Source organism: Eufriesea mexicana, unplaced genomic scaffold (genome assembly GCF_001483705.2).
Source record: "Eufriesea mexicana isolate 0111107269 unplaced genomic scaffold, ASM148370v2 scaffold47447484, whole genome shotgun sequence".
NCBI lineage: Eukaryota > Metazoa > Arthropoda > Insecta > Hymenoptera > Apidae > Eufriesea > Eufriesea mexicana.
The window spans coordinates 1214194-1241668 of record NW_016907864.1 but is presented as its reverse complement, the minus strand read 5'-3'; the positions used below and the strand labels follow the sequence as shown (position 1 = coordinate 1241668).

Here is a 27475-nt window from a genome sequence, read left to right as displayed (position 1 = left end):
TTTTAAGGGATTAGACCTGAAGTTATTCTATTCCATTAAAATACTGAAGTGGAGCAGAGGAAGTTTCGTACACCCCTGTTCGTCGCGATATTCGCGATATTTCTTCGTGAGCTTAGAGTCTTAAACGAGTTTTAGAACACTATCAGAAGCTTTTAGATAACGCTTTGCACAACGCTGTCGTAGATTTTTCATAGTTGAAGCCAAACAGTCGTCGCGTCGAAGTCAGAAGTTCCAAGTTCATCAAACCTAACCTAAACTTTAAATCATTTTCTGTCTCTCTTCGAATATTAAATCTGTGCAGACAGAAAACTGCTTCGATGTTCAAACAAAATGACAATATACAATTACCATTGTATATCAAACGTTGAATTAATATCATAAAACGAGAAGACAGGATACAGTAGGTTTGGTATAAAAATTACACCGTAATCGTATTACAGAAATTATATTTAATACAGTATGAGACAAACTTTGAATTATTTTTACTTTATGAGATTGAATTATATTCACTACTCATTTATGTGTACTTTACACGTATTCCGCTAGTGTCAGATAGCGTTGTTGTATTTATTCTAGGGAATTCTCAATTCTTAGATTAATTCTCTCAGTTCGAGAATTCTCAATTCTCAGATTAATTCTCCCAATTCGAGAATTCTCAATTCTCAGATTAATTCTCCCAATTCGAGAATTCTCAATTCTCAGATTAATTCTCCTAATTCAAAAATTCTCAATTTTCAGATTAATTCCCCCAATTTGAGAATTCTCAATACATAGATTAATTCTCTCAATTCTCAGTTCGAGGATTCTCAATTCTCAGAGTAATTCTCCCAATTCGAGAATTCTCAATTCTCAGATTAATTCTCTCAGTTTGAGAATTCTCAATTCTCAGATTAAAGGAATCTTAACTGGATAAATAAATTACTCTCTCTTTTTTCTATTAGGGGTTAAATAATATTCCAATACCAGGCCCAAAGAACATCTGCTGAGAAAATCGTGCCTACAAACAATTCCGATTCTTCCGAGGTCCCCATAGCGAAAATACCGATATTCTTTTCATCCATTTCAACAATTTCCAAAAACCTTTTCGCGCAGCTTAAAAGGAACTTGTTCGCGCTGAATTTGCGACATCTCTCTAACGGAAACGGCCCAGTGCAAAGGGTTAATTTATTCAAAGAGCCGCGGTCGCGTGCAAACAATTGAACCTGACCCTCTCCGTACCATTTATCACGCAACAAACCTTCTTTCCGAGTCTCCTCTCCCGTGTCCTATATTTTTCCACGCGGATATTCATTTCGATCGACGAGTCGAAACATCGCGTACCCGCGCGTACGTGGAAGAAACGAGGCAGGGAAAGTAGAAAAATGGGTTAATACCGAAACGTGGCGCCCTGCACGAGGATGTTCTACTTGTTAACAAAAAAACGGAAAAAAAATAAAGCTCGCTGAGAGAGAGAGAGAGAGAGGGGGAGAGAATTCGGCCGCGTCTAGTAATTCTTAATGCGGCACAATGTGTGCCGGTTTAAAATGGAGAAAAACAAAATTCTGCCCCCGTGATATTCTCCCTCTGCAAAAAATTTATGCACCACTCCTCCCCGGAGCAGTACCATATACTTACAAGCAGTTAGAGCATACAAGAGCCCGGATAATTGATGCACATCCTAAACGAGGCCCGACTAACATTACGCGTAATAACTTAATTCTATGAGGCATGAAAACCCCCCTCGTCATTTCTCCCGCGTCTTCGTTCGTGCGAGATGAAATCGCGCGATAACACGGGGTGCGTGTAACGAATTTCGCGAGTTTCGCGAAATGTCGGTCAAAGGGACACGGCTGAGGAAGAGGAAAAGGTGGGAAAAATAAGGACCGTCGCTTTGGGAGCGAGCAGAAGAGAGCTTTGGCCGTGAACGCGGCGCGAAAGTAGGTGAAATCGTTGAGAATTTTCCGCGACCCTGTCGAAACAATCACGAGTCACGAGTCGGTCCTCTGGAACGCGCAGGAAGAGGGAAGAAAGGGGGGTCGGAGGGTGGAACTCGAACGAACGCGTTCGAGGTCGATAACGAGATTCGCGATGGATTATCGCGAATGAAACGCGTTAACCCTTTCACTGCCACGCAATTTAAAATCACGTGTTTCTCTCAGGACGACAGGGGAGTATTTATATCATCAAAACGTACGTAGCGATCGTCATTCGCACTCTCGCCGCTAGATGGATTCCTGCTTCACGGAGGTCCGAGGACTTTCTCGCAAGTGCTCGGTGCATACCTGATCTCCCTTAAATAGAAGTTCCGATGCAAGCTAAGTATCCCCTATCTGAGACTGGGTTCTACTGATAAGTCCACTAGTAGGACGAAACGCATCCCTCCATTTTTCTTTCATCCCTTCCACCATAACCGCCACACGAGGATATCCCGCGACTAGCTGGCATCAACAGTGTATAGGAAGCACCCTCTACACATATAGGCGCCTTCGGTCACCAATGACCACCGTGACGTCACAGGAGAAACCGTGATCGGGTCATATATTGACAGTGACAGTCAAAGTGTCGTTAAAGATCGATAACGAGATTCGATAATAATAAGTGGACTTTTCGATAGTCGATAATAAAATTCGCGAAGCTTCGAGATTGGCGCGATTTCGGTCGCGTGTCCCGGAGCGTAGACCACGCGTGTAACTCGTGGAAGTTTTATCGAAACGGTCCAAGACTTGGAACTTTGGAAAACACTTGGTGCTGGGTGTTCCTAACGCGTTCCCAACCCCTGTACCGCGGAAGGGTGAAGGAAGAAAGCACGGTCGAGAGGGGGATGGTAGTTCGGTTTGCAGAGTGTTGCGGAAGTTTGTAAATTCAGCGACGCGCTGCTCTCGCGATATTACGTACGAAATTACGAGCAGAGATGCCGCCGTGAATGGGTATATCGACTCCCGGGAGTATATCGGTTTTCATAAAAGGACACATCCGGTCGGCTTTTTCGTCGCGGAAATTCAGCAAGTTCGCGAGATAGCTGCTACCTCGCGCACACCCGGTCGATTGTTAACACCGATAGCCTCGCGTTTGTTCGGCTTGTGTATTGCATGATTAAATTGGCGAAAGGGATGGAAAAAAATGGAGACAGAAAAGGAGAGTACGGAAGCTCCGGCGTATTTATTTCGACGGGGGCCTGTAAAATCGAGATAGAGCGGACGGAATTGCTCGATAAAGGCTCGCGGGTTTTGATCATCGCGGTGTATGTTCTAGTTTCATCCAGGGTATATTCTTCCCCGTCGGACACGATCCCTTTCCTGTCTTCTTCCCTCTCCCCCGCCCCTCGGCGAGCAGAATTTTTCCACGGGAAACTAATTAGAACTCACGTCCTTGGGGTTCGTGAATACGCTTCCAGGTCTTAACCCAGATCCGGGAAACAGGAATGTCATTTCATTGTGCTTTTCAATTTTTGGGAAACCATTGTTAGGGGATGCGGGAAGGACGTGAAATTCGGGGGCGAGCTTGACGTTTCTTTTTTTCCCGAAAAATCGCTCTGAATCTAGCATTGCTGCTAACTAATCGTTAATCGCTCATCGAACGACGTTTCGAGTCTAGAAAATTATTGTCGCGCTTCCAAATCCCGATTTAATTAACTATATCGAATTACCTAGACTTCGGATAAAATTCCAAAAAATTTCGTCGAATTTCCGAAGCTTTTTTCCCCCGATGACCCCCAAATTTTTTAACGATCGGAGCACGTCGTTGGATAAGGGTGGAAAAGGGGGTGGAAAGAGGGAGAGTTAAGAAAAAAGGTGGCAGCGAGCGCGTGGAAGCCGGTGCGCGCGACTCGCGAGCGGAATTCGCACAAAAGTGCAGAACTGAATGGCGGCCGACTCGGTGTTCGTGTCTTAACAGCTCGCGGGTCGGTCAACTTAAAACTGATAGCTTCATATCCTGAGCGTATGGAGGGCAGGAACGCGAGAGGGCTGCTACTTTAACGTGGCACGCTCGATATTAATGCCCGTTTCCACGAGTGCGACGTAACCGGCGGCGGGATCGCCATAATTTTGCGAAATTGCTTGCCCCGGGACGTTTATAATGCGAACAGGCTCACGTAACCCGAGACCGTGTATCTTTCGCAGCGTCGCGGATAAAGTCATAACGATTAAAAAAGGTGACGACTTGATTCCGCCGCGATCGTGCGCTGTGTAAACGGGCTGTACCGGGCAATTACGAAGTTGGAATCGCTCGGGCACGTTCGCGTGCGAATTCCCGTGAACGCTCTTTCGCCCTGTGTGCACGTAACACGTGAAATTCACACACGTTTCGGCGTGTCTCTGTTATCATTTTTGCTTCGAATTTTTCAGATTCTCGGAAGAGTTCTGGGACTGCGGAGTTTTGAGGAGATGGCGAGTAGAACGGAGTGGGGGACGAGGGGTACATTTGACGAGGATTTCCCTTAACGAATAGGAAATTGGGGTAAGTTTGTTTCTTGTTATTATTCTTTAATTATTTTTATTTTTTAATTTCTTTGTGACGAGAATTCGTTGCATTTTGGAAAAGTTTTCATAAGGGCGGTATACATTTACTGATAAAAGTTAAGAAACAACGTAATCATTTGGGAATTTCGGTATACATTTTATCTTCTAAGATATATACGTTAAAACTAAATTACGCCATTTTTAATTTCAACCTATGTATCGTGGAATACATAGGTTAGAAATATACCTAAAATACCAAACGAGTACGTTGTTTCTTAACTTTTGTCAATAAGTGTACATGAGAGCGAAGTAATTATTTCTCAATTTTTTTTATTTTTTTATTTGTTTATAACAAGAATTCCTTGCATTTTGGATAAGTTTTCATGAGGGCGATATACACTTACTTACAATTCTTTATCTTCTATCATACATAGGTTAAAAATGGCATAATTTAATTTCAACCTATGTATGATAGAAGATAGAGAATATATTTAAAATACCAAACGTGTACGTTGTTTCTTAACTTTTATCAGTAAGTGTGTATAGGGGCGAAGTAATTATTATTCCCTAATTTTTAATATTTTTTAATCCGTTTGTGATAAAAATTCGTTTCATTTTGGAAAGATTTTCATGGGGGTGATATATAAAGGATATATAAGTATAATAGGTAGTAGGTATATTTGATCTTCTCCCAAATTTCCCAATTAAATTGTTACATTTTAAATTCTTCGTCGTTTTGTGGTAAAATTTTTTTATTTTTGGGAACATTTTCATGGCGTAGACAAAGCCGATAGTACGAAGCGAATTATTTAATGTCGAAATGTTCTCCGAGCAATAAAATCGAAGCCCAAACCTCACTCCGATATTCAATATTTCGCTCAAATTAGTATGCATCTCTCCATGTCGGTTTCCAAATTTTTCCTTCGATTTGCGGTAAAAATTCGTCGGATTTGACAAAGCAGATAGTACGAAACGAATTATCGAATGACGAAATGTTCTCCGAGCAATCAAATCGAAGCCCAAACCTCACCCTGATATTCAATATTTCGCTCAAATTAGTATATTTCTCGCCATTTCGGTTTCCCAATTTTTCCTTCGATTTGCGGTAAAAATTCGTCGAATTTTCTAAAGATTTTCGGACGGGAAGCAGAATGAACTATACCGACGTGGTTTCCGCGTATAAATCCGCCGTATCTTCGATCGCCCCTCCCACTTCGATTTTTCCGGCGATTTTTCATTTCTACCGGTTACATTTTAACACGCGGCCCATTGTTATCGTTTAATGAACACGACGGGACGGGTCTCGTTATAAAATACAGTAACGACGCGACGATGGAAATTTTCGAAATCGCGCACGCACATCGCAACGTGCAGGTCGAAATGCGGCGCACGCAGCGTAGTTCGTTCGGATTGATAAACGGCGCCGCAAATTTAATTAGTATGGTCGCGCGGGCTCCACGCCCGCTGTAATTTCGGGTTAAAAATTATTCGTAGACCGGCGGGCGTTAATTGCGAGGTTTCGCGGGATCAAAAATCCGCGGGCAACGGCGCCGGAAGGTGACGAGCGCGTTGTTTAACTCGTTCCCAGCCGATTCGATCCATTTCCTCCCAGCGAGCCGATCCAATTTCGGGGATCCACGAGCCGCCGTATCGATGACTGAACCCTCCTCCCGCGATTCGACGGTGAAATACGCTTCGAAACGATCGCTAATCGCGGCCCGCCACCGGCTGCATCGTAGTCGTCGACGTTAATGTTCCACCGATCGCGTTAATAAATTAACGCGCCGCGGCTGCACGCGTTTCGCGCGCCAAGTAAGCGATCAGGTTGCGGAGAAATTTCGGAATTTCGGAAATTTTGCACCAAGTTCGCGGCTTTAAATGATATTCCGCGAAATGAAATTTGCCGCGGGAAACATTTCTATCAGATGTTACACGGTTGTCCTATTTTTCCACCCCCCGCCTCCGCCATTTTTACAGGAATTGCAGCATCGCGATTATCCGATCGGCGTTAATTGGAATATATAAACGAGTTATTCTATGGGCGCGTGTTACAAAAATTGTACAAGCTAATTGCGCAGTGCAAACATTTATTAAATCGTAAAAGGGGAATGTCGATTTTATTTACGATTCGAGGGCACGCTTCGGTGGTGGTTCAAAGTATTTTTGAATCACGAATTTGTTCGATCAATAAATTTTAATAGATTTTTCCGCTTCTCGATACAAAACGGTGTCTTTGACCTATTAACCCTTTGCACTCGACGATTTTTTGGCTGAAGAGGAGTAGGAGCTCAAAGATTTTCTGCTGTAAAGCTGACGATATTTCTTTCAGCAGTAAATAAGAAATCGTAATATAATTAGCACGTAGAATTATTCGATCTTCGAAATTTTATCTAATAGCGATTGGAGGTCGCCTCTCGAGTGCAAAGGGTTAAACGTTATATTATAAACGTGTCTTAATTAGAATTATCAATTATCACGAGTGGCTAGAAATTATGACGAATATTTATTTATTTATTTATTTATGTATTAAATAGAAAAATTCATCGGTAGCTCTTCGTTCACTTTCAATTTTACCATAGGCCTTCTATTTTCGGACAAAAGAAATTCGGTGGAAGACAGAAACAAACTTGGACTTTGTCCGTTAATTACTACGTTTTGATAAAATTCGCGTACTGCCAAAATTCCGGTACTATCCTAACATTCGACAACTTTTTTCCATCAATTCGAACATCAAACTGTGAAAAATTCCTAATCACTCTACCCTCAGAATTCTTATCACATAACCAAACCCCACGCATCTAAAAATATTTTTCTAAAATTCAAGCTCAACTCGACGATTAACCCAAAAATCGGTAGTTCTTCGTTCCCCTTCAAATTTTATCGTAGGACTTTTATTTTTGTATCAAAGAAATTCGGTGAAAGACAGAAACAAATCTGGACGCCGCTGTTCGGAAAAGCGTGGAGGGGTGGAATCGTCGGCCGATTAGGGCAATTCGGTGTGCCCGGCCTTGGCCGAGGGAAGGCGGTAGCCTTTGTTGTAATCAAGGAGAGAAGAGAAGAGATACTCGATGGTCGGCGAGAAGTTTTCCGCCTTGGTCGGAAATGGCGGCGCGAGGAGGAGCGTGGGTGATATACAGCGGCTCTCAGCAAATTAAATGAGGGTGGTTTGCAGTGCTGACACGTACACTCGTTCGTCACACCCTAACCACAGGGTAGCCCTCTCACTTACGCTGGACAGACTTGCCCCCACCAGGGCCGTGGCAAAATTGAACTGCAACATCGATGATAATGGCGAGGCATACTTCAGCCGCGTGCGAGGGCCAAAAAGAGAGCATCCAGAGAGAGAGAGAGAGGAGATTCACGGGGAGAGAGCGGCATGATCTAACCGGTTCCTCGGACGTGAGTCGCTTAAGAGTTGGCCCGCGGATCCGTCTGCATTTACATCCCCTTTAATTCGCGTCTATGCCTAATTTATGGCCTTCGCGATGTTAATTCCACCGATTACTGTGTTTCCACGCACTCTTTCCCGCCCTCGGAACGGACTCTGTGCGATTCAGCTGGCAATTTATCGAGCCACTCTCCCTTCGTCTTCCGCCACCTTTCTTGACTCTCGGCTTTCCCTCTTCGCCTCCGCTTCCGGCTCCGGCTGTGCTTTATGCCGGGGATTTCGTAGGGGAGCGAAATTCCTACTTATCGGAACACGCGAGAAATTAATCGCTCAATTTTAGCCGCCTGTATCGCCGTGTTATAGAGTTTAGACTCGCGGAGAAAGAGTTTACCTTCACCATTCGAGCAGAGTTTGCTGATTTACTTCGATTACACGGTAGATCTTGGCTAGGGGTGTTTAGAGTCCTGGAGGAAATAAGAAGGTAGCTTTGATCGATCGATCATTTGGTAATTGACATGTCAAGTTCGTTGTACCACCGGGACGTCGTGTAAAAAACATTCGGAAAGGTAGAACTATGTAAATCCGTACTTGCATCGCGTCTACTCGGTTTTACTTTTTGAAGGAGAAATTAGAAATGTAAAATTTGTTTCATTTTACATGTGGAATAATTTAATTAAAAATGTGGATAGAATTAAAATGTAATTCGTGTCGGAGTTATGGCTCGAAATGAAGTTCCACCGGCATTGCCTTTCGAGTGCTGGTCTAGCTCCTTCGTCGGTCAAATTTCCTCCATTCCGAGAATTTGTGTGTTTTTCACTTGGCAACGTGTTTCCAGAGGAACCCCATTTTTATAATTATTTCCTAAACCGCGTTATCCGAGAGTAGCAGCGGGATTTTTATCCCCCGTTATAGGAGTGTCGCGTTACCGTATATTATAATTAATTTATTCAAATATGTCCGTCGTGCTTTTCAGTCGTTAAAATTACCTTAAAAAGCAAACACATGTACAGCGAGTTATGCGTCCCACGGTAAATACTTTATGATAAACTACGCGATAAAATCCACCGCCAGCTATAAAAATGAAAAAGGATCCGAAGAACGAGAGAGTTAAAAATTGTCGGTATAAGTGAATTAAAAAATATCAATAGGGGGCACGATTTCTCGGACACACTTGCGAGACAACGAGCTCTCATTGTAGACTTCAGTTTGCCACGCAATCTCAATCAACTACACCCAAAGGCCTCGGACAGGAAGATCTATCCTTCTTGTTGTACCAGTTCAAATCTTCCGCTCGTAGCTGGTTCTTTGGTTCTTCGATCATCTTCATCAGTTATCATTAATCATCGCGATCTTTCATGAGTAATCACTCTCGAACCTCTTTTCCGTGGATGATTTCTTCGAGACCCGCCGAAGACTGATTGCTTCCTGTGTTTTCAAACTTGTACATTATCGTGTTAAACCCTCGTAAAACGCTTCGGCAAACCTCGCGAAGGCTCCCGCGTGCGCGGTTAATTCGATGATTCCCTTTACCTGCAACAGGAACAATAAAAAGAAGGAAAAATCCAAAGAAAACTGTAGGAAAACACCATCATCCATCGCGAGATAAACCGCGAAAGACTTCCCGTCGTGTGTAGCTCGTTCGTCTTCAAATTCCCGAAGAATCGGTGTTTATACCTATAATTAATTCAGTCGTTGCTTCAATCGTTCAATTATCGTTTGTACTGCATCGCGTGCTTTGTTTATCAATTGCTTCTAGTTTCAGGCTTAATAGTCTTTCGTAACTATAACGCAGGTACACTACGTACGCGAAATTATTATTGGTCCTTTCGCTACTACGGATGACTGTAGTCACCGGTTATGAGGTGTCACCTACACACGACGGGTGACTATAGTTATCGGCTATGAGACGCCATTTACATACGACGGGTGACTATAGTCACCGGCTATGAGGCGTCACCTACACACGACGGGTGACTATAGTCACCGGCTATGAGGCGTCACCTACACACGACGGATGACTATAGTCACCGGCTACGAGACGCCATCTGCATACGACGGGTGACTATAGTCATCGGCTACGAGACGCCATCTACTTACATACGACGGGTGACTATAGTCACCGGTTATGAGGCGTCACCTACACACGACGGATGACTATAGTCACCGGCTACGAGACGCCATCTGCATACGACGGGTGACTTTAGTCATCGGCTACGAGACGCCATCTACTTACATACGACGGGTGACTATAGTCACCGGCTATTAGACGTCACCCGCACACGACGGGTGATTATAGTCACCGGCTACGAGACGCCATCTACATAGGATGGGTGATTATAGTCACCTGCCGTAAAAATTAAGGCAAGTGCTATCATTTCGCTTAGCTCTCTTCGCAAAGAATTGCAAGCTCTATTGCGATGGTCGGTTTTTCCTTTTTTCTTTTCTTTTTCTTCAAAAGACTTGTCCCCGAATGCTAAAGACTACGCTCGTGTAATGCTTCCATCTTTGGTACGAAGCTTCCTTCTACGGGAAGGACTCGGCAGGGAGACCTGTTCTCTAGCGAAGGGGTTAACACATAGTGCACCAGCCATTTTATTACTAATCATACCCAATAGCGAGATATTTCTTTAACACTTTGACTGCCATGCACTTTTATATAGTACACTCAGGAGCCATGATAAAATTTCCATTATTCTTACGATACAATGACGAATTATCAAACAATATGGCGCAGGGAAACAAAATGGTGGAAATTATTAATGTTTGCTATTCAAAGTTCTCTATTTATTGACGTTATTCAAATACTCAAAAATACGTTGGAATAAAACAAATATAAATTTAAAAAATTAGTATCATCGATCATCGATGACCACCAGGGTTCCACTGAGGATACCAGTACCGGTCACTGATGACCACTATGGCAGTCAACGCGTTAACTATTAATATTTGAATCGATATTAAATCACACTTTCGAGCTTGGGCCCAAACCCCGTTCTAAAGACCCTCCGACTCACCAGCGCAATAAAACTGGAAAAAAATAAAAGAAAAAGAACCGTGGTACAAAATTCCAAGATATTCCCTCTCCTCTTTCCATCCCGCTCCTCTCAAGAGTCGTTAGAACCATTCTCGACTTAATTGTCTGCTTATCACCTCGACGACGAGACCGGTCCCGTCTGCGGCGCGCGTTGCGTAACGATCGTAATTGACGATGCACACGTGCGATAGCGCGACGTGTAGGTGCATTGTTTTACACGAGCGAATATCACGGACTCGTAAGCGGGCGCAATAAGTTATCGCGGGGCCGCGCGAGCAACGACTCGGCTAAAGTGGAAAGTTCTCGGGCAGGGCGAAGTCGCGGTAGAGCCGGTGTAACCAGCCTGTGTACCTACGCGAGTCTACTCGAATTTCGGGGTTCAGCCTTAGTACACAGCGTGATTAATAGCGCAACTTAACGCGCACTCGCTATAACGCTTGATTAATGCGCGTGAACGCGATTAATCGGGCCGCGAGGCAAAACCTGACGACTCGCGAGCGTTTTCCCGAAGATGACGCGCGTGGTCGACCCGGGGGACGCGAGGGGGCAAAAATTGGCGCGATCGTAGGGTACTTAGAGGACCTATATAGACCGTCTTTTACGAGTGTTCGTTGATGGCTGGAACGAGGCAATAAACGGCGTTACATTTTTCTGCATTCGACAAGCGTGTGCGGTTATAGTTCAATAAAATATTGTAATTGGGCCGCGGCCAGCCGGATCAATACTCTCTCGCCGCCACGTAAACTGACCTTTTTGCGCTACCGTCGCGTTTAAAAAGTTTTTATCATCCGGCCACTCGGAGCCGCGTGGACGCGCGATTCGATTGCGGCTGCTTTCTGCAAATTAGAACGGAAACGGGCGTTACACGCGCTCGCCCTATCCCTCTCCGGTTCCCCGTCTTTGGAAATAACGCCTCGCGAGCCGTTTCGCCACGCGAAGCGTTTTAATCTCCGCCATTTCCCTCGGTATCGCGACACCCGTTATCGGGCCAGCGAAATAAATATAAAAGGGCAAAGCGGAAGATAGGGACGAAGATTTTTCGTTGGCGGAGAACATGGCGGCCATCGCGAGCGCTGACCCTGCTCGAAGGCCGGACTCGTTGCAGCAGCCAACCGATCTTTCGCATAAACAACGGCCTCAGCCGGGTTATTTAAAATTAGTATACTCTGCCGTGGTTTCAAGCACGGTTTCAAGCGGTCGCATGAAAAAGCTCCTTTGAAATTTTCGTCCCGCGTACTAGCGCGCCTCTGGCCTTTTCTCGCTCCAAGGAGTTGCATTTCGGCGGTCACGCGCAGTTGCTGCTGCAACTGCAAACTCAAACAAGTCGTCCAGGTCGTAGGCGGAGCACGGTTATGCCCACTTGACTTAGGCGTACGCCAGGTTGCTGCTTCCATGCCGGCCGGATGCCCTAGCCACCCCTTTCGTCCCTCGGTTAGCCACGTTTAGATCGTATCTCGGCCGCCACGGCCTCCTCCCTTCGTCGTGTTCGCGTGCACGCGTGTACGTGCAGCCGATGCGTACATCTGTGTGTCTCTGTGTGTGTGTGTGTGTGCGTGCGCGAATGTGCGCCGCGCTAAACCCTCCAACTGCGAATTAACGGCGAAACTCCTTAAACTCCGTGATCCAGCCAGGACTGGAACAGCGAATGCACGGGCCAATAAGCCATGCCTGCTGGAAGTCTTAACGCGTGCCGGACCGACCGGTCGCGATATACCGTTTATTAGATTCTTAAGTGCGTCGAGGGAGAAGTTTCGAGCGTTTCCCAGCCGAACGCTCGCCGGTGGCCCCGATAAGGGTTGCTCCGGCCGGAAGTGGCGCGGCAGCCAAAGGGGTACGCGTCGGAAGGCGGGGTTAGGATCCACGAGGAACCCTGGCAGAAGGGTTCCTTTGATATACGCGAGCGGTTCTATGTACTACTCGGGGATCCGTCGTGAGGGTGAAATCGTACGTCACGATGTAAATTTTTCAGCGCAGCAATCGGGGTGGATCCCGAAATTTTGATACACCGACCCGGCCGCTGGAATTATCGCGAATTTAAGAGGATTTCCGCAGGCTTTTCGAAGCTTGTATCAGAGTTGCACGAGAATTCCACGCTGGCTGGGTATTAGTTTTCACGGTGATAACGTGTTATTCGAGTTTTTGAATTCCTAATGCGCGGTTAATAACCCGCTTCGACCGTCAAGCATACCATATTCGCCACATTTCCGAACATCTATTTCGCGATTAAAGTGGGCCATTGTATACGTAATAACGTAATGGTATAATTGATGTAATAATAGTTCGTTGTTCGTATAACCGTGCAGGCCGAAATTGTATTGCATTATCGGGCGCGTGGTCTCGTCGCGAATCCCTGCACAAGGCCTGGCCTTGCTCGTTCAACGCGGCCATTCCGATTTTCTATCATTTTTATTCACCTGCCTGGTCGCGGTGCGCGAAAATAACGCGGTGTCAACGTCTCGCCGCGGCCATTTTTATGAACCGAACGCCGCTGCATACGGCTGGTCGTTATCGCGCGATCCGCCAAGGAAATGGAGATAAAATAGACACGATGTTTAATCGTGTGAAAGTCGGGACAATAAACCTCGCAATTAAGACATCGAGCGAACGAAACCGCGTGATCGTAACGAGCGAAGGGCGAATAGGTTTCCCTGCGAAGGAGTCCATCAGCTAACGCGTGTGTCCATTGCATAATCGGAGACATTACTCGCTACCGAGTACCTATCATTTCGCATAATCTCCACCTTCGTTTAATTACCACGCGATACGAACTTAACTGTCGAGGTGATTATTACAATTGTCTGACGATCTAAGCGCTTCCCTGGTTGGAAAAGGCTCGCGGATACCGATTAGGCCAGCTGATTATGAGAAAATCTATCTGTAGCTAGCTACTCCCCGGTGTACATAATATTCGAAATTTCGAATTTTTACTTAAAACCTTGACGACCAGGTATTGACGATCTCCATCTTTTCACGTAGGGCCTGGCCTTAATATAATTAACCCTTTACATTCGGCGATTTTTTGGCTAAAGAAAAGTAGGAGTTCAAAGATTTTCTGCTATAAAGTTGACTGTTGGAACAGCTAACTGTGAACAAGATATCGGTATGATAGGAAACGATATTTTGGCTAATTAGGCTGATTAACACACGACATTTGTGTAAATTTACCGTGACTATTGTTATTCTTCTAGAATGTTCTTTTCTAGGGAGTCAACGGCTCATGCTTACATCAACTGATGTGACAAGATTTGCTTTACAAATATATATCCATACAAATCCACTGCCCAGTTATTTTAACAAAATTATAACATTGACCGTACTTTTTTGAGCAATAAATAAGAAATCGTATAATAATTAACACGTTGAATGCCACGCCAGGTTTACAGGGATTGCCACGATGAATTTTCTATTATGTAATGCATATAATGTTGAAATATTATCTGCAAGAGATAAGCTACGATGTATAACCGTGTTTGACATGTTAATTGCGACAGAGGTCGTTGAATTAACGATGATAATAATACAAATTTCTAAATATTGACATTTGTTTAAATTATACATATTTCTATCAATTTGGGCATGCCGGTCACCGGTGACCCCAATGGCATTCAACGTGTTAATACGTGGAATTATTTGATTTCGATATTTCGCACACCGTTATATTACTTTAAATTTAACATATTAATTACTATCGATCTTCGAAATTTTATCCAACGGCGACTGAAGAGCGCCTCTCGAGTGCAAACGGTTCAATATTGGCTCTTAGCTTTGAGTAAAACGAGGTATGGCATCAAGTAAAAAAATAAAAAAAAAGGAAAAAGTTGAATAACTATTATGTAATAAAATAAAACGCAAATAACAATTTAACAATTCTATATGCTAAAAACAGAAACATTTTCCAATATATATTAACAAATAGGATCATATACCTGTAGTGACCATCGTTCTCACAATCGCCACTAGATGGACTGCAACTTAAAGGAGGCTCGAGGACTTTCTCGCAAGTCCTCGGAAACCTCCACTTCCTACATATATAACTTCCAGATCTTAAATAGTATCCACGTCCAAGGCAGAGCCTGCTGTTGAGGTTGCCTTACTTGATAAGTCCACTATCAGGCCCAGGACGGGGGAAACGCATCCCCTCCCTCTTCTATTTCGTCCCTTCCCCTCTCCCCCTACATAGCAATAATTTTAAATAAAGGAAAGGCACGATAAAATACATAGGTGTAGAAAAATGGAAATTTCTGTGATCGGTCGCACACGTTGTTAATTTACTACTCTGCACACAGGTGGCACTCCTGTCGACACACTTGACAGAGTTTTCGAAGTCGAAGAAGGGGGCTAGCTTACGAATTTTGACACACTTCGGAGGGTTGCTATGATCGGTGATCAGCAACAAGACCAATCTTCTAGAGCATAGGGAAGGGGGGCTCCCGTTGCGGATTACAAGGGATCGGTGTGGTTCTTCGACGTGGGCAAGCAGCAAAGTTGGCCGGAAAAGCGGAAAACACTCGAGGCGCGCGTATTAACGGGGGGAAAAGTCTTGAAAGTTCGGCGTTTCGAACTCAGTGGAGTGGACTCAGGTTAAACGAGCGTACGTGGCTAATAAGCCGAGCCTCGGGCACCGGGGCTCCGTGTCGTTTATTAAATTCCCCGGTACACAAAGGAGGAAACGCTCGAGAAGAAAAACTCGCGGCAGTCTTTCTCAACAGTCGTTACGAAATACCTTGGATAGATCTCCGGCGAACTATTCAAACGAGGTAATGATCCCGACGCACAAAGGTAGCCAGCAACGTTACGTGAGTCAGAGCGGAAGAGGGAAAAAGGGCAACGAGAGATCTCTGCCTCGTATCTGGGCGTGTAATACGGAAGTACGGGATTTCACGAACGGGATCGAAGGTTCCGAATTAGAGAGATGAAATCACGGATCGATTCATAATTGAATTGCTCGATGGAAAACGGGAAAACGAGTAAAAGTGCCATTTTCAGCCCTTGGGTTCCTCGATGAACGCGATGCGGTTTCGCGAGAACACGAGTATGCTAATTATTGATTATATTATAATGCAGAGTGATAATAAATTTAGAGGAATTTATGGGCCAGGTGTATTCGAATAATTAATATTAAATAAATTTGCACTGGTCCTAATTAACCCCTTATTTTTAATATTCGCTATCTTCCAACTCTTTCATAGTGGAATATAGTTAAAAGTATCATAATGTTGATGTCTCTGGCTCGTTACGCAATTTCCTGTTTACCTAGACTCCGAATATAATTTCCGAAATCAGGTGAAAATTGATTTACACAGTAAATACGAGTACAATATAAAATTCGTGGTTTTCCGAGAGCAGAGATCACGATCCGAAGGTAAAAAGTATCGTTGTACCATAAATTTCCAAATATTTAAGTAGCCCTTTCCCATCAGTGGCCCCGATTGCAGGATAAAAAAGAGGGTGGTTCAATTTAGCGCGGGGTGATTGGCTTTTCGTCGCGGGTTTGCTCAAGCAGGACGTCTTGTTTCATTAAACTGTCGGAGTGGAGCTCCTGGGAGCCGATTTGGCGAGGATTCACGGTTCGATGGCCACGACGTCACCGTGAATGGAAACCTTGAAGGAATACATATTCCATCGAAAAGTTCTCCCGTTTTTGCCACCACGTGTTTCCTGTTGTTCGCCGACTTTGCCAAGCAATGGCCGCCGACGACCTTCTTCTCCGCCAATTCTGACCCGCGGTTAGGGCCGTTTTGATCGATTGAACGTACCAAGGTGACCCGTTTTCGATGAACCAGTTCGACGCGATATATTAAATATTTAAGTGGCGAGGCCAGCGTATTTATTAGACGCGTGTAACGTATCGAGCCTGCGGCTCTCGGCGATTATTCGAGTAATGGCACTAATCCTCGAAGGAAGCGATTGTGAGCAAAAACCGTACGTGCCATTCGCGGCAGAGGTGAATTAACATCGACGGAAGAGAAGGCTGCGTGTATGGCGAAACAGGAAACGAGATATATGCCGCGAGTTGCAGCAACTCGCGGAAACGGTGCATTCTGAAAGGTATTGCGAGCGACTCGCAAGGTAGCAATTAGAAATGGCATTATTCTCGGCCTAACGAAGTGTTATCCTCGCGTGACGACAGATCGCGAAATCTCTTCACGGAGATTCGATCGTGCGCTTCTTTTGTCTGAAATTTCTCCATATTTTCCGACGATCTTACGATCATTTCATCGAAACGTAAAATCCCGCAATTTTTAATTACCGTGAAATGGTAATCGTCTAGTTTAAAATAAAAGCAAGCGTTATATAACATTTCCAGGCAACATTTCAGATTAGCAATCGTTTCTAACGAATAACCGCGCGTTGGTTATAATAAAATATTTTAAATTAATATTATTTGTTTATCTTAACGGGTAATAACTTTTTGGTAACAAGAAAAATAATAATATAGTACAGAGCCATCTAGAGTTGTTGTTGGCCGATAAAGGATTCAATATACTATGCTTAAAATGAGTGGGTGAACAGAAAAAATTTAAATATTGGGAGAAACGGTTGATATTAACAAAAATTCTGTTGAAACAGTTGTAGTGACCGTAAAGGTGCTTGTGCTGCTCCTGTTTCAAAAAATTACAGTATCCTAAAGATACATGGGATGAATCTAAATTAAACATGCATCAAATTTGGGAACAGTTAATGATATCAATATTAATTATATTAATATTATAATATTACCGTTGGAATTTCTAGGATGAAATCCAAGCGTTTAGTGTGCAGGGAAGTAACCATATTCAGTTTCAGTTGTACAGCAATAGATATATAAAGTTTAATGTAGGTGAAGTATAAGAAACAAGAGGTTTTAACATGTCCATTACGAGTTACAATACTGTAACCCTTTGAACACTGAATTGTGCATCGTTAAGTCTATACTAAACATCAATCATATATGTATATATATATACGTTTATAGTTCAAATTGAATAGTATGTGAAAATCCATATAGGTGTTCATAGCCAAAATTGAACGATTGTGTTAAAACTCATATATGCGTTCATATCCCAAATTTAATGGTTATATGAATATCCATATATAAGTTCATATCCATGGTGAACGATTTTGTTGAACGCATATATGCGTTCATAGCGTTCAAAAGGTTAAAAGCATTCTACACTGTTCCGGATTTGAAACCGACTGCTGCAAGGGTCAGCAGGTCCTTTTAAACCCAAAAACCGATCCCTTGATGTCTGCATAGTATCCTCGATAAAAGGTTCTTGAAGTCCAAAGGTCGGTATTAGCCTGCAACCTCCAGCAGGCCTACCACCGTCGTTGCATGACCGTAGTTAATTGACAACAATTACAATATTATATTATTATATTCAAATATTCTTTTAAAAAATATTCTACTAAAATTCAAACGTAAACGCTCGGTGTCCATTAGAACCAAGACTTTCGGGCGCGAGTTACCCGATCCGCCATTTTGGCTCACGGGGCCATTTTCTCGCAACGTCTTCCATTTCCTGTTCTTCCCGCGCAGACTACCGCGTTGTAAACTTCCATAGATGCCTATCCCCGTGATTCGAGTATTCCAACGCGACTGGGACGTGTACTTTTAAAATTCAACCACCGACTCCAGCAAATTTACTCACCTTTCACCAGATGTATCTAGCTGCCTGGAACTCCATTCGTCCAGCCGCGTCGGGATAGATGGTTGATTTTACGATTCTCGATCCGACGTGACCAGTTTTTCCTCGGCCTGCAAGCACTGTCGCGTCGTTCTGCTCGTTTACGAGGATGTATAATTGTCGAACGCGTGGCGAATGTCGTAGAACCGAGCTCGCTCTGAAATGTTAATCGAGCGTGTACACGAACCAGGGGACGAATGATAATAAAAGTCGCGGCAGCCTTCGAGAGGCGTGTGCCGCTCTATAAAGCGAGCGGGCGTGGAAAAAATCGGCGCTGAAATGTACGCAGGCCGACGTATTTACGCCGTCTTGCATTTCGCGGCCGTGGCGGCCACGCATTCCGTGTCTTTATCGAGATCAGTGCACCATGAAATTGGCTACTTTCACCTTCCTCCGGGTAATGTTTAATGTTTAATGAATCCTAGTACGAGTCATCGGAATTTCCTCCTGCGCGCCCGGTCGTCTGGACGTCGCGACGCTTTAGTCACGCACCGTGGCACCTTAATACGGCACGCCGATTATGCGTGTTTTAATGCTCGCGACAGCAGCGCCGTTTTGGATTAAACCTAGCCGAGATCCGAGATTACGTCGAACCAGACGTGGTATTAGAGCGAACCGTCCCGAAAAATTTCCGATTATACCTGTGAGAGAGTGGTCGCTCGAAAACGGGGGCCCGCTGGGGGGCCCACCGTGCCCTCGATGACCGATTTTCGACTCTCCTCGTTGGAAATCCTGTCACTCGGCTTTACCACGTTTCTTACAGTGTATCTATGATCGGTGCTTTGATTTGTATCTCTCTTATCGAGTTTCTTCCGAGATTCGAATGCAGTCATGTGATCATGCGACTGGTTAAATGACTGATCGAGGTAGGTTGCAGCTATCACTGGAAGAATTTATTCGATATCTCGAGATTAATCTACTAATCGAGGGCATATCGTATTTTGCAACGTGCGTATAACGATTTCATTCGAAAGATTTCTTCAGTATCTCGATTATTGGTCAACCGATCGATCGGTCAAAGTATTCCAATACGAGTCGCAATCTTCGCTTAATTTCCAGGAAATTTCCCGGGGAAATTATCCCGGTACACCGCCTGCGAAAAATCTGTCCAATATCCTAATCTCGATTACCATAACGATTCGATTACCCAGTCGCAATCTTGGGGATAATAGATGAAAAAGAAAATCAGGTATAAATCGCGCAAAAAGCGTAAAATGATGGGTAAAATTTGTCCTCGATCCGATGCAACTTAATTCCACGCGTACCTCGAGCACGGGTAATCGAATAGGTGTACGATCGCTGGCAGGCCAATTACCTGGCGGGCAGTTTCTTTCGCGGCGTAACTCTCGTCGTTTCACGGCCGCGAGGTGTACCCACTCCGGCAGCTACTCTACTCTACGTAGCTACTCTATGTACCTACTCCACGTACCTACTCGGCTCGGTACGTGTGCAGAGCTGGAAGAAAAGCGGGGGATTAAGCGGGTTTTCACCCGACGACGATGACAAACAGCCCCTCGTCGCGCGACCGCGGCGAAAATGAGTCGGTCCGGATGTGCAACACGCCGCGACACAGTCGCGACACATTATAGCCTCCTGTGTGGCGGTCGTTAGAGAAAGGCAGTTTATATACGCACAGCTACCATGCACGTTCTCCGAGTAACAATGAAGCAACAGGTTGCCGCCCCACCAAACCCTCTATGACAGATCGTGCAACCTTGATGGTCCGTATAACCCGGCCTGTCAGCCCTTCACACCCACTGGCCATTTTATGGCAGCCGACCAGACCGACGGACCAGACCTTTTACGAGTCCCTTTTAAAAACAAATAGAGAACCGCGCGCGCGGTCGATCGTAAACGTTTTCTTCGAAACTCGCGCCGAACTCACCCACACTCGATCTCTCCCGCCCTATGCTCCACCCTCGATGACTTTGCTATTCATGACGCCGGGCTTGGGTGCCTCTTTCTTGCGCCCGCTTCCTTTTTCTCCTTTTTTCCCTTTTTATTATCTATCAGTTTCGCGTGGCGATCCTCTTTTTCGTCGCGTTGGGGGGCCTGCATATATTAGGAAATCGGCGTCGCGGTCGTGTTTGCAGTGGGAGAGGTTTTTATCTAATAAAACGTCGACGAGCTCGGACGAGATGGGTGGGTAGGTGGTAGCGTTTAGGCGACGGTCGTGGTAAAAGTGGAAAATATAATTGCGATGGAGTTTGGATGATTTTGTGTTTCATGGGGATGTGAGGTTGATTATTATTAAGAAAAATGATTTTTAACATATTGCAGACACTCTTTTCTTACGGTAAAACGTCAAATTTTGAATGAAAATGCGTTATACCAAGAATTTAGAGTTGATAATTATCCAAGTGGTCGTATGTCAACATTTTTTCGTACAGTAACTGTTTTACGAGCTACTTTGCGTGGTCACGTTGTGTGACTCACCCGGTATATGTGCCGGTGATTACGAAAGTGGTCTAGGTTATACCTGTCTCGTTCCGAAAAAATTTCGGTAAGATTTTCCGTTCTTTTCTACTTTACAGAACGAACGGGTATAATAAATGAGAAATTCCTTTCTTCTGGATTTTCTACTTTATTGCTAGACCTCTCATTACCTGCACATATTCGAGTGAATATAATATACGTATAATAACGATTCCGGCGAATTGTGTAAACTAGTCGAGGGAATTTATCAAATTACATTTATATTCGATCTCTCAAACGTTACTCATATTTCACGTTTCAGAATCATATTTATTAAATCCGAAAATCGAATTACGTCCCGTAACGAAAACCGATTAAAATCCTCGCGATCGCGTGACAATTTAAAAAAGAAATAACGGGTGAACGTGAAAGGAAAGTCATTCCTGGCTAATAAAAATCTAGCTTTATACACCCGATTCGATTGCGAATAATCGCGTATACGTAAAACCGAGAAAGAAGGAAAAAAAGAAGGAAAAGAAATTTGGATACAAGTAGGCGTTAACCAATAAACACGCAGGGCCCGTGCCATGATCCGAGAAAGGACGCGTCAATTTAGCCGGGCCGCGTAGACCGGACGTGCATCGGGAGACGCTGCGCAGAACGTTGTGCGCAGCGGCTCGCGCAGCACCGGCCGCGCACCGCTAACAAGACGTATTGCGCAACACGCGTGTCGGTTAATCTCAGTCGTGGCTGGGCTCCATCCATATCAATGACCAACGAAATCCGCGTGTAAGCAGCCTCGACGCGGCGGGCTTCCACGAAAGCGCGGCCCTCGGCCCCTCTTTCTCTTCGCCTTATGTCTGCAAATTCGCAGAGCCGAATGCTGGATGCACGTGACACGAAACCGGTATACCGGGGCCGGATGATCTATGCGTTGCGGGACCTTAGGCCGCGGCTAAGGTGCATTCTCTCCCACCTCCCGGCGCTTCTCTCCGCGCGTTCTCCCTCGTTCTCGCTGGCTCGGGCTAAATAATATCAACTATGCGAGAAGGAGGCACCGGACACACGAGCGAGCCACACATACGTGGCCTCCCCATTGGCCATTGAGGTGTCCGCCAGTGAGTAATGCCATAATAAATTATCTGACCGTTGCTGCTACCGCACTTGCGCCTCTCTATCTCGTTCTTCTTTCTCTCGCTCCTCGCTGTGGCGCTGCAGTCGCTGCCTTATTCCTCGCTCACCTCGCTTCCCCTAACCTCTCTCTCGTCCACCGCTCTTCCGTGAATCGTCGTAGGTCTTCTTCGTAGTCGTCTCTCCTCTCTCCATGAGAGGTAAAAGGCTCCGGCGCGTCTCCACCGATGCGATTGCACGAAAAGCCCGTGCAGCCTCGCTCTGCCCGTTGTCCCGATGCAATGTAAACGAAAGTTAGAGCGGAGAGTTGCTCGCGGAGAAGGAGGTAGCTACAAGTACGCGAACGCGTGCTCTGGATAGTATCGAGGTATTTCTTTTTCTGTTTGGTAAGATGGAGAATGTTGAAACGAGGCTGGTCTTGTGGGAAATCGGGTGCCGAGGGTTGCTTGTAATTGGTTTTTAGCTGCTCTCGTGTTAGTAGCGTGTAATTGTGGAATTGATTCGACGTGTTCCCGGGATGATCGTCGGTTTCGTAGGAGGCTTGCTTTATTTTTCGTATCTCGATTTGATTACGAAGTTTCGCGTGAAAACTTTTTATACGCGACTCTCCGCCGATTGCACGAGCGTTTCAAGATTAGCAACGCGAATTTATTTACGTAATAACCTTCTTCTTATATTTTCTATCGATGAAAATGGGAGCAAATAAAAATCTGTTATCGACATCCCACGTACGTGTGTACGAGAGGTACTAGCGGAGTACAAAGGGTTAACCCTTTAGCTGTGGCAAAGCTGCCATAATTATAGCGCCTGCACAAACAGCTATACTGAAGGGTACGGAAGATACGAAAATTATCGATGCGGAATTATAACAATTCGTACACCCTAAGAGTAAAATTATATCGCTAAAAATCCTAACCTCTTTTGCGCAATTTCGTTCACCAATTCTGATTCTAATTGCTCGAACCAATCCATCCATATTAATCGCCCAAACGAGCAACAGTAAGTGTGCTCTATTATTGGCAAGGCCCTCTATCTACGACGGTCGTCATACCAGAGTCAAGTATATCATGTCGAATTTAGGATCGGTATTCTCGCTCTCAAAATTTATTCTCACATCCGAGTGGGAATCGATATCGAGCGAATCTATTTGCAGTGGTTCCCGAAGATAGAGAGATGGTCGATGGAAAGCGGTCAAGGTGGTTACTTTTGTCGCTCTCGTGCAGACGATTCGTGAAAACGGCTGAAAATAAGTCGATACTCTAGCTGTTCGAGATTATACCGAATCTCTCGAGAGGGTTAATAATAACACGCACCCCACCGCCATCATTATAGTCACTCCCAAATGCCAAGGGAGTTATATTCCAGTGTCCAGTGGTTAATTCAGGGTCCAACTCGTATTCCATTTGGACTTTGAGACAGGTTAGCTGACTATATAAAAATTAGATAAAATAAAATATTTCCAATAATAATTAATTTTGTTAATTTTTCCGAACTTTTCGACACCTCGGGGCCCACCGTTCGATTACTAGATAGGAAAGCCATTCTTCGCGGGATTGGACTTCCGGTGTGCGAAGTTGGTAGAATTTAACCGAGAATTACCCTACATCTTGGCCGAATCTCTAGCCGCTTCGCGGTCGCCTGGACGATCCTTTGAATTACAAATTTCCGAGGCCCGGTAATTTATATCGCTACCTGTCCCCGATCACCGCCACATCAATATCGACTTAACGAGCCCGATGACGTTTTTAACGAAGGTACAGGTTCATCTGGCCTCGCAATTTGCCAGAGATTATCATATTTTAATAATTCAGCGTAATTTAACGGCGGACCTCTCGTTAAGGGCGCGGGAGGGGGGCCGGCGGGGGCCGCGCGGTGGCGCGCGAGGGCACGGCCGGACGGAGGAGCGGAATGAAATAAATGGAAGCGGAGAAATACGAAATGCAAAATACGAAGTACGCACGCGATGATCGTAAACTGTGCGGCGGCTGGAACGTAACACGCGGGATTTGAAATTTCGGCCGTGTCGCATAAATCAAACACCCATCGCCGGAAGCGGGCGCGGCGATTCCGCCTGGCCGTCGATCATATTACGCGGCACCCGGTTCATAATAACGAGATCAAGTTCACGAGTGGATGTGCGACTCGCGTCGCTAAATCCCGCGGAACGCGATTTAATTCCGTGCCCGGGACCCCGAATCATATCGGCTAATTCCGTCGACGCTTCGTCTAAAATCAGAGGCGTGAAAGCGACATTATTTGGACGTCGATAATGGTTTAATGGAAATGGTATAACGTGTACCCGCTGATATTCCGTTTTTCCATCGGCCTCGCTTCGTCGGCTCTGACAGAGACGCATGCTTTCGCGCTTGTTTCCCCTGTTTTCCCTTCCATTCCCGCCATTCGCCAAATGTTTGTTTAATTAATACCAAAATTTTTACCTGCTTGTACGTGCACACGGTTTCGTTGTATTTGTCACGCGAGTTCTTCTCTTTCGCGAATAATTTAACGAAATATACGGTTTTATATTGTTCTAGGTCTCGTGGGACTAGAGGTCCTAGCACAGTGTTATGAATTATATTATTATAGGATTCGAGGAAACTTAAATTAATTCGCGATTTTTTACTCTTTTTCACGGAGTGCTTGTTTCTATTATTTTCCGTGATTAATTTAATGCAGTACAGATTTACGTTATATGGTATCGTACAGAGCTGTGGGTCCAACTGATGCGAAATTAAGTAAACTTTCCATCGAAATTGGTAGAACGTTTGTTTAATTATTCCTTTTTTCACGCGGTAATACGATTATTTGCGGCGCAGTTGTTAGCACTTTGCGCTCTATTTTACTTTATTCTTAATGCAACTACCATCCCTCCGCGAATTTACAAATTGTAATGGATATTACGTGCAGCGGTCTGCACATCGAAGTAAGCCGTATACTCGGTGTAAGTGTCTTAATACCTTTCGTAGAGATTAAAAAGTTGCATTGAATGGAGTTTAAATTGTGGGGGATCGTTTAAATAAATATGCAATTTTAACTCCTGCTGCGGATAAAAATGCATAAAATTATATCGAAACTATAGAATAATTTGTTATATCAAATATTTCATAGAAAATAATATTGTATAATAATATCTTATAGAAAATACTAATATTCTAGAAAATATTTTACTACGTTTACTTATTTTATCTCGTGACACGTGCATCTTTATTCTTTGGTTAACCCTTTAAGTTCGACGATTTTGTTGCTAAAGAAGGGTACGAGTTGACAAATTTTCTGCTACAAGGCTGATGATATTTTCTGAGCAGTAAATATGAAATCGTATAATAACTAACTCGTAGAATTATTTAATTTCGATACCTCGCACACTGTTATATTACTTTAAATTTGACATATTAATTAATACCGAGCTTCGAAATTTTATCAAATGGCGACTGAAAGGCGCCTCTCGAGTGCAAAGGGTTCATTTATCTCGATTACGTAATTCATCCTGTACACATCATCTTATTATGATACAAATAGATGTCGGTATATCGCTTTGATACTTTCGCACCGTCTCCCAACGTAAGAATCGATCTTCGCGCAATGTGTAATAATATTTTATAGAAAATACTAATATTCTAGAAAATATTTTACTACGTCTACTTATTTTATCTCGTGACACGTCTATATTCTCTAGTTAATTTCTCTCTATTATGCAATTCATCCTGTACACATCATCGCAGTATGACACACATAGCTGGTACGCTATGACACACATATCGCTTTGATACGTTCGCACGGTCCCCAACGCAAGCATCGATCTTCGCGCAAACCCGAAACAACGAAAAACCAAAATCGAAGATTCGCAATCCCCGCCACTAAACCGATTGATCGTCGAAAACCGAGCGCAGCAAAAAGCAAAACGAGTTTTCCCAAAACCACCGTGACTCTGGTGCCCTCTCTCCCATGACCGACTTTCCATCCGCGATTTCCGCGTGGGCCATCCGACAACGACAGATCTCCGTTGCGTTTCATCCCGTTTCCACGAACCACCGCGACTTTCCACCCCGCTCGATCCACCCTCTGTTCGAGCCCTGAGCTCTATTATCAATTTCGCCGAAAAGCCCTGAAATTCGCATTCGCACGCAGCTCCGCGAACAGCCTGGGGACATTTCAACTCATAGTTGATGCCAACAGTGCCGACGAGAGAGAGAGAGAGAGAGAGAGAGAGAGAGACGGTTGCCGCAGTTGCTGGTTGCGTCGAGGCAGGCCCAATCAAATTCCAACAATTACCAGTCCGTAGTCTGGGGCTGGTTTGCCTCCTCCGGGCGAAAACCGGCTCGTTTTACAGTCGGACCAGAGCAAACCCTGCCCTCCCCTCCTCCGTCCCTCCCCCTTGCTTCCTTCCTTCGTTCGCTACGTACCGCCGTAAACCCAAATTGCATTATTAAAATCTAATCTACCTTCGGCCGAGTACGTATGCCACGACCATCGGAAATCTGATACACCGATCCTGACGGCCGAGCCTGCGCGCGCTAGCCGCTAGCGCACAGACAGGAAATGGATGGACAGGATGGCGGAACGTGGAACACAGGCCGGACAGCACGGATGGGGAGGGTTGAGAGAGATGGGTCTCGGAACGGGTCCCTCGGAACTGGCGACGAACGGTCGTCGGGGTCGAAGATCGACGGATTAGGAACGATTCTCGGGGCTCCCAGCTACCCCTATCGCGAAAGTTTCGTGCCGTGCTAATAGATGCAAGCCTGGTGGGTCGCGGCGGATGACTGTCGGGGATGGCCCGGGCGTTCCTCACGCCGCAGGGTCCAAGTGCGGCCGCTGCAAGAGATCGAACAATGGTCGCAACTTTCGGGTTATTGGATAACTTTCGCGTAACGCGGTATTCCTGCGGCACACGGTTAAGCTTTAACAGGGTTAGAAAATTGAACGGAAATTAAACGAGTGTTCGGACGGCGCAAACGTTCAGAAGCCGGTTCTTCCGCCGGGGTTCCGGGCGCCACGGTGCCCTTGCCTATTTTTGGTGATTCCGCGTAATCGAATCGCGTGGCTTCGGATTCGGTGCGTCCCGTGTCTCGAGATAGCGCGTTAGGCAATGGCTATGTAAGTATTTGATATGGCGTAGGACTGTTTTAAAGTTCGGGATCCGATTTAATACGGGGGGGGGTTAAGGTTTTGCGGGAGAAAATGGAATTGGGTTTACGCGTATTTGGTTCTTCAGTTTCGACTGGTTTCTTAGAAATTATTTGTACAATTTTTATTTACTCTTTTATTTATCATTGTTCCTATTATTCGTACGATTCTGTTTTCTTAGGAATTATTTGCACAATTTTTATTTATTATTGTTATTATTATAAGTACAATTCTATTTCTTTAGGAATTATTTGCACAATTTTTATTTATTATT

General features: G+C 44.8%; 1 long non-coding RNA gene across 1 annotated transcript in view; it reads left to right on the top strand.

The window, feature by feature from the left end:
• LOC108552122 (uncharacterized) overlaps positions 1-27475 on the top strand; it is a 34624-nt gene that overhangs the window by 5214 nt on the left and 1935 nt on the right. Inside the window, exon 2 of the long non-coding RNA XR_001890533.1 lies at positions 4326-4437. This is a non-coding gene — a long non-coding RNA (uncharacterized LOC108552122). The remainder of the gene's footprint in view (positions 1-4325; positions 4438-27475) is intronic.